The sequence below is a fragment of the Peromyscus californicus genome, unplaced genomic scaffold (assembly GCF_007827085.1).
Source record: "Peromyscus californicus insignis strain IS unplaced genomic scaffold, ASM782708v3 Scaffold_17__1_contigs__length_78620276, whole genome shotgun sequence".
NCBI lineage: Eukaryota > Metazoa > Chordata > Mammalia > Rodentia > Cricetidae > Peromyscus > Peromyscus californicus.
Genome location: NW_026294469.1, coordinates 40,144,347 through 40,159,062, shown reverse-complemented (window position 1 = coordinate 40,159,062; position 14,716 = coordinate 40,144,347). Strand labels below are relative to the sequence as shown.

Genomic DNA, 14,716 nt, shown 5'->3' with positions numbered 1-14,716 from the left:
TCTAACTTGATTCAATTAAACTCTAGCAAGCTTTGAGGAAATTTTTACATGTACATTAAATTCACAGGACTCAATGAGGAGTAGTGAATCTGAAAAACATACTATCAGATCTCCACTGATATGAGAAATAGGAAGGAATAGTATCCAGCAGCATGCGTTAGAGTGAAATGGCAAAAGAAAGTTGAGGCGAGCTTAAATGGTTCCCAGAGTACCTGGTGTTGAAGACCTTTGTTTCTATATAAGCACCAAATTAAGGTTTCAGGTATGAATTTTGAAAATGCTTCCAGCTTTACAGTAAGAGTCTCAAATGATAGATGTGAGCTTCAGATATAATCACTAACACATGCTTTCATAGGAATATGTGGTGGTTACAAGGATAGAGTGAGAATAAATAAACAACATCAAACCCTGGATATTGGAGAGCAGGGACTGCAGGTTGCTGCTGCCCAGCTGCAGGAAACACTGCATCTCTTCTGACAGACAGAAAAATCATTTCTCCATAGAGTCCAAATAAATGCTCTCCTTGAAGCTACCAACATAAATCCCCAGGACAAAGCAAAACCATCACAGCTCGGCTGATAATTTGGATTCCCAATCAATTGCTTTAACTTACAACAAAACTAAGAAAGACAAGAGGGAATTTAGCATGATTTAGATGGGCATGATTTGATATCAGAAGGGAAATAATAACTCAAAATTATTTCTAATTTCATTAAACTTAATAAATTAAACATTATCCCTTTGCTGGAAAGTAGAGGACAAATGCATCTTTGTGTTTTGTTTTCAGTTTAGGGTATTTGTTTATTCTGCTATGCAAAATGATTTCAAGATACTAAATAAAATTTTTGTTTATCAAAGAATAAAATTTGTGCTACTATATCAAATCATTGTGCATGTTTAAAAATTCTGATAGTATTTTGGGGAAAGAAAATATTGCTTTAATGTTGTAATGTGATATTCTAAATTTTAAGAACAAATATTGAAAAAGTTATCTTCTTAAATTATATATTTAGGATTTTTGTTTTAAATAATTTAATCTGCTATACATATAATTCTGTATCATAATTTTTCATGCACATTTTATTATTTCTGACTCATCATTTTGATAGCCAATATTCTGTTCAATTAATGTTGTATAATTACTCCATCTTGCTTCTAGATAATTATATATTAACTTTAAAATTTCTAGTATATTATAAGTTTTGTTTGCCTGATTTTAAAGAGACTCCTAGCATGTTACACATTTTAAGATTTTCTTCAACATTATAAAAATAAGCTTACAGAGGATGCTCAAAGGGAAAATAAACCTTTCCTCATTTTCATACCTTCGTATTTTAATCAAACAAATGTGTGGTGTCCTAGTTTTATGTAGATGTGCAAAAGAGGTAACAAACATGTTTTTCAAATTAGTGTATTTTTTAAAATCCAATACTTGACAGCAATTTTATTATTAAGTATTTATTACAAGTATTATTCATGTTAATTTCACAGACAACTAAGGACTCAGCATTTGAAAAGAATTATTCTAGAATTTAATAAGTGTGCTGCAGGACCAGACATCTCAGGAAAAGGGGGTAGTTTTGTGGAGGGAAGACTGACTTCTCTTCTAGTGCACTGAGTTTATACAGACTGCCTGTAGAAAAAATGGACTTGCATGATAGGTAGGCTGAATGCACAGTTCTGGAAGTTGGAGTCAAATGCACTTTCGATGACACTGGCTTTAGAGTTGTCAGGTACAAATGGGCTTGAGATCATGGAACCAAAAGAGATCTCGCCAAGAAAGTTCTCAGCCTATGAAGGAAAGGCGGTGTGCACTGGTTTCTGGCAGGATGGATGCATTTGGCAAGAAGAAGAAAGAACGCCCAAAGAACAAAGGAAAAGAGATAAAAGAAAATTTGAGTGGAAAGTTGGAAATCAAGAAAGGAGGCAATTTGAGTGATAGGACATCAATCATTTGGTAATATGGTTGCTATTGGGATCTTGGTTAAGGGACGTTTTGATGATGTTCCCCGGCTCAAGGATACTCATCTGACGTAATGGGAATGACTGATTGAGAGGACAAATGTGGTAAGTGGGAAAGATGCTTGACTGTGCTCTTGTAGACTATAGTAACCAATATCCTGACTAGGAGAATGGAGCTCAGGCCATTCTTAAAGACCCCAAATTGACCTCTTCAGTATCTATAGTCCCGGATTCAGATTAAGTACACAGGAGCTTGACATAGACTGTTCTTACCCCATCACAACAGATTCACCATCAGAAAAAACAAAACTACAACCTGTCATTCCAAATGGATACAACCAAGTTGTCTTGTGTTGTTCTCCCTCCAAGACACTGCCAACGATCAGATGTGTTAGATGATGAGCTGCTCAAAAAAAAAAAAAAAAATCAAACTAAGAGATATGAAAACATACGTGAAACCAGTAGGGTACATTTGCAATGATGGCAGCTGCCTTTTCCAATTTGCATGCTGTTTCTGTTTGCCAAGAGCTGGGAGGAAGCAGTGGGATTATTGTGGTTTTGAGCAGTATGCAGTTTCTTAACATATGATTCATCTATATTTGCTTTGCAAAAGAAAACACATTGTAAGGCACCGAGGGAATTCATGTAGGCATCTCCATCTTCTCCCATCCCAAATGGACGACCTTTAAGCAGTGCAGCCCTGATAGTGAGTTCCAGCTGCACTCTTGCAGAAGGGTTAGAAAGAAAAAGTACTATGATGACTTCTCACATCCACATATAATTACCACGGGCATTCTTTGAATCTGAGCACGATAATCCTTTGTTCTACTTTTCTTTTGTTTAGAAAAAAAAAAAACCAACTTACTTACATCTGTGCTTTCCTTGTGTTTTATATTCAAACATTAGCAGAACTACCCAAGTCACACAAAACTCATAGCATTTCTTAATGATTGCACTTACTCCTGAATTGTACAAACTTTAATTGCATGCATTGAACAAATTTACTACTAAGTACAAAGAAATGTTCAGCGTAATGATCTTCTCCTCTCAAGACAGTTCCAAAATGTTGGCATTACTAAATCTTATCAATAGAGAGTGTCTCCAAAAAAGATGGTTTAAGGATGTGCTTCAGGTAGAGTTTATTGACTTCCTCCCACAGATTATAAGGATTTCTCTGCATTGTAATCATAATAACAATTCAAGAAAAAACATTGAAAATCAATGATATCCAGTGTTTATTTCTGAAGACCTCAAGCCTTTTTTAAAAAAGAAGAAATCTCTGCATTGAAGGTGTTCACAATGCTGAAGGGAAAAGTATGTCAATGGTTGGGGTTAACAGCCGCCTGTGAATGTCACAGCCAAGAACTGAAGTGCTGCTACCCAGAGTACTGGTGCTGAGTGTGTATGGCATAGAGTGGGTTCACAAGAGTACTGAAGAGAGGCCATGCTGCAGGCTGAGGGTCACCATGGCCATATTATTCTTTCACCTAGTGTCATGGAATATTTTTGAATTAGCCATATACTGTAGACAGAAGTTTCTCTGTCCCGCCTAGCCCCACAGTCTGGATGAATCTCTCCTACCCATAGTCCTGTAAGCACTTCTAAAATAATCAGAGGCTTATACTAATTACAAACTGCATGACCTATGGCTCAGGCATCTTACTAGCTAGTTCTTTCATCTTAAATTAACCAATTCCTGTTAATCTATATATTACCACGTGGCTGTGGTGTTAATGATCTGCTGGCATGTTGCTTCTTGGGTGGCAGGCTGGCATCTCTCATTTCCGCCTGTCTCATTCCTATATCTCTGCTTGGATTTCCCTCCTACCTCTAAGCTGCCTTGCCATAGGCCAAAGCAGCTTATTTACTAACCAATGGGAACAACATATATTCACAGCATACAGAAAGACATCCCACAGCAATATACCTTCCTGTCATTGAGATAAAAATCAAGTCAAATGATGAAACATTAAAAAAAAAAACTTTCCCTAAAGCCACAAATTGCAGCAGCTGACATTCTACAGATTGATGAAGAATAACAGTTCACATTCCATCATCTACACTTAAATTATATAAAGAAGTCAAGGAAGAAAACAAAATAAATTGATATTAAATGTGAATTTAATATTACAATGTATGAAGTAGGTAGATTTTTAAGCTAATCTAATTAATTCCTGAGTTAAAACTCATGGGATAGATAGAATGACTGTAAGTTTCGGGCAATTAAATGCCCAGTGTTTGTATATATAATTACTTTCCTGCATACTGTATAATTGCTTTCGTTAAGTGATAGAGGACAAATATCTAAATATTATGTCTTCAGGAATGAGATGTAATATATACACACCAGGTACGTGGTGCTAATAAAAAGGATGGCATTGACAATTTTAATTGCACAACTCCTCATTTTCTTTCGAAAGCTGTAGACACAGAACACCATAACATCATAATGTTGGTGAGATTACCTAGAAGTTAAGACAAATTTCCCAGAAGGGAGGCATTTGGCACAAGTGGGAGAGATTTACTTAACAAACCAGTCAGCATAAGTACGACAAAATGCTCATTATAGATATTAAGGAAGCCTAGGGAATCAAGTGATGTGTTTTTAGGAGCTGCTGAGGAAAATTACCCTCTACAACCACATAAAAACATTAAGTCCTTTGACATGTATTTAAAAATATGTAGCACTACACTGGAATTTTGACTTTACTTTCTTAATATATAATGACTCAATTCATTTTTTAAAAGACTTTCCATCTGCTGGAACAATTATCTTTGAATAAACTTGGGGACTTTGGTATTATCTTGTCTCACAGACAAAATAACAAAGACAACCATCAATTCTATACATGTTTATATGCAAAGACATTTCATTATAACTATGAGTTGAATCCCATGGACTGAATTATCCCTCCTGTTCTTTATACTTATTAAGTGTATTTAATAAAATGAGCTGGCATATAAAATCCTAAACAGATATTTAAGGAAGCATCTTATATGTAAGTCATTGTACAGTGGGCCATGGATGGCAGCATAATGTACTACAAGTTCTTTTTCTATGTGTTATTTTAACTTGTTTTACCAGATACACAAGAAACTAGCAATAAATGACATTATTCCAAACACATAGAATTACATCTCGTTCCTCTGATGTCCTTGTCAAGGACTAGCCATACAGTCATAGAGTCCTTTAGCAGGAACCCAGGTGCCAAAGGTCTCCTTTCTCTCTGTAGTCACAATCTACCTTTCTACAAAGTTCTATTAGTTTATCTGTGCTTATAAATCTCTTGTCAGATTCCTCTTTCATTTATATCTTTATTTTCATCTTGTATCACCTGCAGATTGATTTTAAAGCCTGATCCCAATTTAGAAACTAATCTCGCTAATAGCTGCATTTAACAATGAATATGAGTTCCAAGGCTCAGTTCAAATCAAGAATCTTATTTCATCTGACATTTGTATTAGTATAAATGACTAGTAATGACTGATACAAGTACTGTTGTGTTTTCTTTGCTGTATATATATTACAATTCTCAATCAGTACATGATTCTTAGTAATTGTGCTATTAATATTACCAAAATATTTACTTTTGAAATTACATTCTTTAAAATAATTCGTACTGTATTAACTCACTTATGAAATCACTTAAAGAATACATCAATTTTCTCCATTTTTTATTTGCTGTGCAAGTAATAAGAGATAGAAATGAATCTGATTTATACTTTATAAACTGATTCACTGATGTCACGTTGCATATAAATGTGTAACAAGGTTACTCAGAGGAAAAGAAGAAAAATCTAGTATCTACCATGTTCCAGGAAACTGAAATGTGTGCTACATATTACCAGAGACTAAAATTCTCTGACTCTTTTGTTAAATGTCCCATTTCATTAAATACTACAGATCATTTTAGATGCATAGCCTTGGTTGTTACTCCATGTGAATATTTGTAGAGTGAACTAAAATGATGATACAGTTGCAACAATAAAATGACAACGCAAGGGTTTTAGGTAAATATTAAATTAAATCTCATTATTATAATGTTGTTTAATATCAGTTTTAGTAAAATTTTTATAGCTGGAAAAAGCTATCAGTGTTGTATGTTAGGTACTATTCTCAGTGATAGAGGCACATATACATAACACGTATACAGACTTTTCTTTTAGTGAAATAGTTGTTTGGCTCTATATGTTTTTGTATGCACATAAATGTGTCACTAAGAATATATAATATATGTATGTATACACAATTTAGAAAGAATATATATATGAACATATAAACACATAAGTCACTAGATATATACATATTTAAATATATAGAAAACAGCTATACATACTCTTTCTTAGAATGTCTATATTTATTGAAATAGCCATTGAAAAATGAAAAATTTGAAATTATAAGTACTGCTAGTACCTATTACCTATGGACAAGAAAAAGAGAACAGAAGGAGTGACCATGTAATGAATTCTTGGACAGCAGTTTCCTCTGAGATGAAAACCTTCCACCTCTTACTGAAGCCCATTAAGATAAGGATATGAAAGGAGAAAAAAAAAAGCTCAACTGGGTGCTATAAGATAGGATGGTGGCAGGGAGGTAAAACACCACGATATTCTAAGGGAAAGTGAAATGCTCCACCCTGCAGAAAACTCATCAACCTAAGGAAGTAAACAGCTCAAAGGATTCAAGAGATTCCTGGAACTGGCCAGATTCACCAGGCTCCTCCACCTTCCCCAATTGTATGTAAGCACTAAAGACTTCTAAGAGGCACTTGCAGACTATCTGAGCTGCCTAGGAAAAGCTTAGGCCGATTGAGCTGCTTGGAAAGTGCACTGTCCAACTTGTTAACCTGGTGGTTGGCTGTTCATTTAGCTATCCAGGTATCTAGATTTCACAAGCTGTCATTCATGCCTTTTGTGATGCAGCTGTCTTTGAGTCATTTCTGCTGTTGTAAGGAACCTTCACCCCTGTTCCTGTAAGTAACCCCAATAAAATTCACTGGTGACTCACCAAGTTGGACTTTGGTGGTATCCTTACTTACTGACTTACTTATTTCTCTGTCTGGGGTGAGTGGTCATTTGTTCACATTACTGCAGAAATAGTGTCATACAGTACTTATTCAGGTTCTGGCAATGTGGTACAGACTAGTGTGGTAAGATGAGCTTTTACATAGAGTGAATGACATTAACCATCCTAACATGCTTCCATGGAACAATAAGCATTTGATATGTCTAAGCAACCTTGATATATGGACATTTCTTTAGCTCATTTACAAGAATCTTATGGATTTCATTTATCTTTGGTATAATTCTTCATTGGATTGTATTTTTTTAATGGAACCCTCAAATACTTTAAATAACTGAAAGATTATTTCTTATAAAGCTTGGACTTTAGTAGATATTCAGCAAGTACAATCACTGCCTCTGTGGCTACTGGGTGTTTTACACTAAACCATCTTGCATTAGAAGCCAATGTAGCCAAAACTGGTCTTGAACTCTTGATCTTCTTGTCTCCGTCTTCTCAGCTTATTCTAACAGTCTACGTCACATGACATTGGCCGCATGACATGGCTATAACACTCATGAACTCACTCTAGGTGTGGTTATTGTCCCAAGACCGGCACAAGATTAAGCCAGTCCACACTTCATTATGGATGGAAAAGGGGCTCAAGAGGCCCCATCCTTCACTGAGGAACTGTTGTCAGTCGATGGTTACTTGGGAAGGAATGCTGCTTTTTTTCATTGGTATGGTTACAGATCAGTTTCCTTCTCTTCAGTGAGTAGCCTTCTGCCTAGTATTAGTCAAGCAACTCTAATTTAACTCGGTGGGTCACACATAAAAAGAAATCATGAAACTAGGATGAGGACTTGTTGGAGAGAAAAAGAGTTTCAAGAAGAGAGGGGGAGTGAGAGAAGGCATGAGTGTGAAGAACAGAATTAACATTCATGATATACATGTATGAAATTATTAAAAGGTTTTTGTTTTGGTTTGGTTTGGTTTTTTGCTTTTTTTTTGAGACAAAGTTTCTCTGTGTAACAGTTCTGGTTGTTCTAGACCAGGCTGGCCTCAAACTCACTGAAATCCACCTGCTTCTGCCTCCCAAGTGCTGGGATTAAGGGCGTGTGCCACCACCGCCCAGCCTGTTAAAGGTTTTTTTTAATGAGCAAACAAGGAAATCTAATGTAACATACCTTGGTATAAGCTTGGCACACTTCAAACCTCAATTTTGCTGAAAAAAAAAAAGTTTATCATCTCCTATAAAAAGTCTTAGCTGAGATTTTATTTTTGGAACCTAAGATTCTTGCCTCTACAAAAAATACTAATATTCTTCATCTCCTCCAAAGCTAGCACTTGATCCACAGGCTACTGTTTTTTCTTGTCTGAACCACAATAACAACCATCTAACTGCTCTTCCAGCTTGTGTTCTTATTCTGTACAGCACATTCTGAACACATTAGTGAGGGCAATTGTGGGAAACCTTTGTCAGCCTCCACAAGCAATTACTATAAAACACAAGTCAATCTATGCCAGTCCTCTGTTCACGAAAACTGAGAAAGTCCCACATCATCAGGCTGATTGGCACTCCTTGAGTTTCTGACTTCAGTCTTCCTGAGCTGTTTCTTCCTCAAAGCTCAAGCAGGCTTTTACTTCAGAAATCCTTGTTCCTTTGCCCTTTAATACAAAAGCTCTTGATGTACATGACATCATGACTGAGTTTATCATCTATGTTTGCATTTTAACTTAAAACGTCCTCCTGCTGAAGTTAAACCTGTCAGCTCTCTGTAAAATTACAAACCAGATCTTCCTGCTTCTTTGTGTGCTATTCTACATTTGACTTATGTTGGATACATCTTCTTTACCCATTTATCATCTTTTCTTTGTGGTACTTGGAATTCAAGACATGGCCTCATTAGTGTTAGAGCTATATCTCCATACAGGTTTTCTTACAATATGAAGTATAACAATTTATCATACTTACTATATAATTACATCAGTTGCCCATCTGGGATGAAAATAATCATCACGGTTATCAATCTCTGTGTGTTCACTGCTATGCCTTTTACTGTCTGAAAAACTGCCGTTCATCAAAGTCATTCAGTCAAGTCACATTTAATAAGTGAGTGGAAACATAATTCTGAACTTTCTAATTCCACTACAATTTACTGGAAACCACCTTATATATATATCATAGACAAGGAGTTGATATATATGGCATAGTGTCCAGGTCAAAATGTTTCCACATTACAGTGGTTACTCAGTTCTAGATAAGATTACCATTTTTCTTTCAGATATGGAAGGTGATAATGTTTAAAGAACAAGGTATTTGATTATTCCATATTTGTATACAATAAAAAGCTACCTTTAGTTCATTTAAATTAAAAGGGATATGGCAAAACATTCTAAAATCTATCACAGAGCTGTTCAAGGCATCACTTGAGAAAACACTTGTATTTAATGTGAAAGAACAAGCATTAAATATGGTAAAATTCTGCAACATGCCGTCTTATCATTTGAAGTAAATTATTTCAAATTTTTTGTTCTTAGTTTCTACTGTTTGATATTCCCCAACCAAACATAAATTATATAAATGAGGAAAGATAACAAGAGCACTCAAAAATATTTCTGTTGTAGATGGTTGAATCCATAAGATAATTTGTCATAGACTGAGAACAATTTCTAGTCTGTCCAGGTATAAGATGTAAATTACTCTACCATGAATAAATAATAAAAGGGGCTTGAGAAGGAGTTAATTTCCTATGTGTGTAGAAGGAAGACATGTATGCTTTCATGTGAATAAGCAAAGGCAGCAGATCAATGAAATTTAATTTTGTGTGTGTGTGTGTGTGTGTGTGTGTGTGTAGATGTAACCAACCGTCTTATTAAATAAGAAACACAGAGCCGATTCAGAGAAGAAAGCCAAGAGGTCAGAGCTAAGAGTCTCACCCTTCCTGATTCAGCGATCCTCTTCAGCCAAGAGAGCTCTCCGAAAGGGGACCTACTTCCTGTGTGTATGTCTTTAAAGTCTTCCTGTTCTGCCTTCTCATTGGTTGTAAACCCAAACATGTGACTGCCTGGTCACTGCCTGTATGTACCGCCCTCCAGGTCCTTAAAGGCGTGCACCACCGCCGCCACGCACTTGCTATGGCTCTAATAGCTCTGACCCCCAGACAATTTTATTTATTAACATACAATTAAAATCACATTTCAGTACAAGTAAAATACCACCACGTGTATGTGTGTGTGTGTGTGTGTGTGTGTGTGTGTGTGTGTGTGTGTGTGTGTGTGTATCAGCAAGATAGATGTAGAATAAAGATAGTCAGGGAACTAAAGAGAAGGAAGAACATGAAAATCTGAAGAGAAACACCGCAGGAGGACATGCTGAATCCTGAGTCTACTGTGGAAACCTCAGAATCTAAGTTCATGCTCAAAGCCTGAGGAACAGAAAACTTACGAAAGGGTCTTATTTTTAAGGCAATGGATAATTATTTTTAGAAACAATTGACAAATGCAATGCCATTAAGATAAAATGAAATATATGATAAATGTTTCTCCCAATTTGTATCTCTAAAGCAAATAATTGATAAAAATCTCCTACTAAATGCAGGGTATTATAGAAGTCTCTTTACTTTAAAATTTTCTCCAAATAAAAAGTAAACTTAGCAAATCTTTTATTATAAGTGAATTTACAGTCATTTAAATCCAATTATAGAGCATTATGATATTTTCACTTTGACATTTAGGACATCTCACTTTCCATGGAAGATTAATTAAAGTATGTTTTAAATGAATTTAACTGAATGTATCCTGAGGACAAGATTCATTAAAGCTGCATTATTAGTTCATTTCTAGGATGTTTCTTATTTTTAATTGTTCATGCTTATTCTTATTTTTTAGTGGTTTTTGAATTTCATTTTATGTGCATGAGTGTTTTGCTCTCTTGTGTGTCTGTGCATGGTGTACATGCCTGGTGCTCTGGAGGTCAGAAAAGGCATCAGATACCCTGGAAGTTGAGTTATGGAGAATTATGAGAAGCTGTGTGGGTGCTGGGAATCAAAACAGGTCCTCCGATAAAAACAAGTACTTTTCACCACTAAGCTATTTCTCCTGCCCATCACCAGAATATTTTTACAAATGTAACCATTGAAATGTCTTCTCTTATATATGCCATGCTTCTTCCTTAGCTTCACCTTAGATTGGACCACATATTTCACAGAAGAAAATCTGACTTTATGTGATACTTATGAAATATGACTCAAATCCTAGTGCTACTTAAGAATGGATTTAATGAGCATGAAAATGTTCCTATCAGCTGGAAATCCAAAATGCCTCTCTTCTTTTATGATTAAAACAGGAAATTGAAATTGACAACTTATTTTCTGACAATATAACTGAAAATTACCTTGATGGAGTTAATTTCACAAATAATTGTGGTATTTTGGTACAAAGGCTCAGAGTAAATATCTGCTAGAGTGTAACATCATCAGCAGTCAATTGAACAGCATGGAGGCATTTGTCTGTCAATGTCATAATTCTTATATATGAAACTTATTAATTCTAAAATTACCATTTTGGACCTTTAGAATTTTAGCTTTCTTTAAAAACATATCCTAAACAGAGATAATGACAACAGCATGTCACTTCAAAAATCAAATCAGGTTAATTTATGATGTCCTATTTCGTTTTATCAAAATTGAAAAGACAAATTTCCTAAATAGTAATCATAATCATATATAATAATATTTGCTTTCTGGCACTCTCTCTATCTTCAGTGTCTCTGATTGATACCTTTCATCTCAAATCTGATTCTCCTTCCTAGGGCTTACTGTCAAGATACCAGGAACAACCCTGAATACATGTCCATTAGTGCTACACATTTTGATTTTGTTTTTGTTTTTTTCGAGACAGGGTTCCTCTGTGTAGCTTTGGTGTCTGTCCTGGATCTCTCTCTGTAGACCAGGCTGGCCTTGAACTCACAGAGATCTGTCTGGCTTTGCCTGCCAGTGCTGGGATTAAAGGCATGTGCCACCACCACCCAGCTAATGTTACACGTTTTAATACTATTTACTGTTGTGGGATGTTCTGTATGCTGTGAATATATGTGGCTCTGATTGGTTGATAAACAAAACACTGATTGGCCAGGCAGGAAGTATAGGTGGGACAAGGAGACTAGGAGAATTCCGGGAAGAGGAAGGCTGAGTCAGGAGATGCCAGCCTGCCTTCCCAGGAGCAACATGTAATGGCACACAGGTAAAGCCATGGAACACATGGCAACATATAGATTAACAGAAGTGGGCTAAGTTTAAGTGTAAGAGCTAGTCAGTGGTAGGCCTGAGCTAATGGCTGAACAGTTTTAATTACTACAAATCTCTGTGTGTTTACTTGGGTCCAAGCGGCTGAGGACCGGGTGGGACAGAAGAAAACTTCAGCTACAATTTATGAACCTTTATTGTCTTATCTATTTCTATATCATACTATAAAATCATTCAAAGTTGTGTTTTATTTTTTTAAGATAACACTTGCTGCCTAGCAAAAGCTGTACACATGCAGTTACTTAATAGAGAATCAACCCCTCCCCCATAAACCATGCAAGCCTGGAAAAAGAGGCTTTTCTCTTGGTCCAGACCAAACCTGGGTTATAAATACATCACCATTTCTTTCTGTTCACACACTTGGCTTAGGCATAAGTGTTAGATACAACAGTGCCCAAGGAGAAAGCAGAGGAAGCCTTTAGGGTGATGACTGGAGATGCCTATTAAGTCTTAGAAAATAAGAGTCAAGAAGGGATGACCACTCTCCTCCCTTCAAGACTTTGCAGTCCCCACTAATGGACCCACAAGTGTGACAAAAATCCTGCAACCACGTGGGAGATTTCCTAGAGATAATAAGCATAGAAAGAGAATGTGTGTTCTTCCCTGAATTACCTTCTGAAGCACTGTACCTTTGGGGGTATGAATGATGATCAATTCCTTTATAATTAAGTCTAATTTGTTAGGGTTTTCTGTTGTCTGAAGTCATAGGTATCCTAAATAACATAGGTTTTTAATACTATATCAAGCTACACTTCAAATACATTAAATGAATAATAAAATTGAGTTTCACTGTAGAATGTGAATATCAGACAGGAATATTTGGTAAATGCATCATCTTATGTATCAGGAAAACACATTGTAGGAAATGAAAATAGAATCTGCATAGTAAATGTCCAATAACCGAAACCCAAAGAAGTGAAATGTATTATAAGGATAATGAATGGATTCTACAAATGATTTACTCTTTGTTTAATGAAGCATGTCTTTCCAGATGAGAAGGAGCAAAGGCATAGTATCCCACTGTTATTTTAACCTCGAACTACTAAATGGAAGGCACAGTTTGATGCACGAAGCAAACCTAATGCCGGTCTTTTGATTTGGATATTAAATGATACAGCCTCAAAGTTGTCCATAGAGATCTTTTCTGATATCAAGATTTAATTAATACTCTTGGTTCCAACCACTGTGGTTCATTTCTGAACATTGGTTTATAAAGAACAGAGTCATTGAGGGCACCAGGTGGACTTCATACTTATCTCATCACAGGAGAAATATTCCAATGTTCCCATCAACCCACTTTCTTTGTAAGTCAATGTCATCATCTCTTTTGATTGTTACCAGGATGGAAGACAGAGCATATGTATGTAACAGGTAGCCTTGACATTTTGTTTGTGGCTAGTAGAAAAGCAGAAAGTAAAAAATAAACACATTTAAGAGATAGTTTTGTGATTTCTATGTAATTTCTCCTGAGCATTTATTAAATCAACCATCATCTTTAAGGGAATGTTTATGAGTTTCCTCAGCAGTTTTCAGAATAAATATGGATAACTAGGAAAAATTAGAAATACTGTCTTCAACAGAAACAAGATATGTATAACTACAATATTTCACTCTAGAAACATTTTCCAATGGATATATAAGTGTGTGTGTGTGTGTGTTTGTGTGTGTGTGTGTGTGTGTGTGTGTGTGTGTGTGTGTGTGTGTGGGTAGCTGTAAGTAGTTACAGCTCCTGATTTTATAATAAATGTGAAGTAGCTAATAAATCGTTGAAGCCTTTTGAATCGTTAATTCTATGTCTGGACTGGTATTCTCAACTATTAGTATAGGAAACTTTTTAGTAGCATGTTCATCACATTATAATACAACCTTTCCACTTGAAATAATCATCAAATAAATGGGTAAAATGGTTATTACTATTATTGTTAGAAAGAAAATTATGAGTAAATTATGCATTTCTGTCATCCTTTCCATCAGCTGTCTGCACTGCCTGCTAGGGTGAATGCTCAGAAATTATGTTTTTTTTTTTCACTCATTTGTGAAGTCTGCTTACTCATTTTACTACTTATTAAGTTTTCACCCATTCAAGGATTATGCTAGTCACTCATCAGGGCAGAAGGAAGAAGGTGAAATTGTAACTGTAGGAGCATATCCTGGCGAATCAGTTTGTGATATAAGGAAGGAAGAAAAGCACACACTTAGGATGATGAAGTCCAGATGTTCTACAGACATCTAACGGTGGTTGAATAGATAAACACAATGGCATGATTCCACTGGAAATAGACTGAAAATAAATAGAATTAAAGAAAGACAGTTGGAATTGACTGAATTTTTTAAAGGAAGTAATCAATGACACTATAGGGAAAATAGTCACACAGGTGAGAAGACAGAACTCCACTTGTCACAAAATCAAGGAAGATGAAGGATTTGAGAAAGGGCTGAACAAAGA

At 35.7% G+C, this 14,716-nt stretch overlaps 1 protein-coding gene across 4 annotated transcripts in view; it reads right to left on the bottom strand.

The window, feature by feature from the left end:
- The window catches only part of Prr16 (proline rich 16), a 296,734-nt gene that overhangs the window by 69,288 nt on the left and 212,730 nt on the right, over window positions 1–14,716 (bottom strand). The window contains exon 3 of one of the 4 annotated variants that reach the window (XR_008219183.1): window positions 2,279–2,365. The exons of the other annotated variants lie outside the window; for them this stretch is intronic. The gene's annotated coding sequence lies outside the window, so the exon portion shown is untranslated. The remainder of the gene's footprint in view (window positions 1–2,278; window positions 2,366–14,716) is intronic. 4 annotated transcript variants of the gene reach the window in all.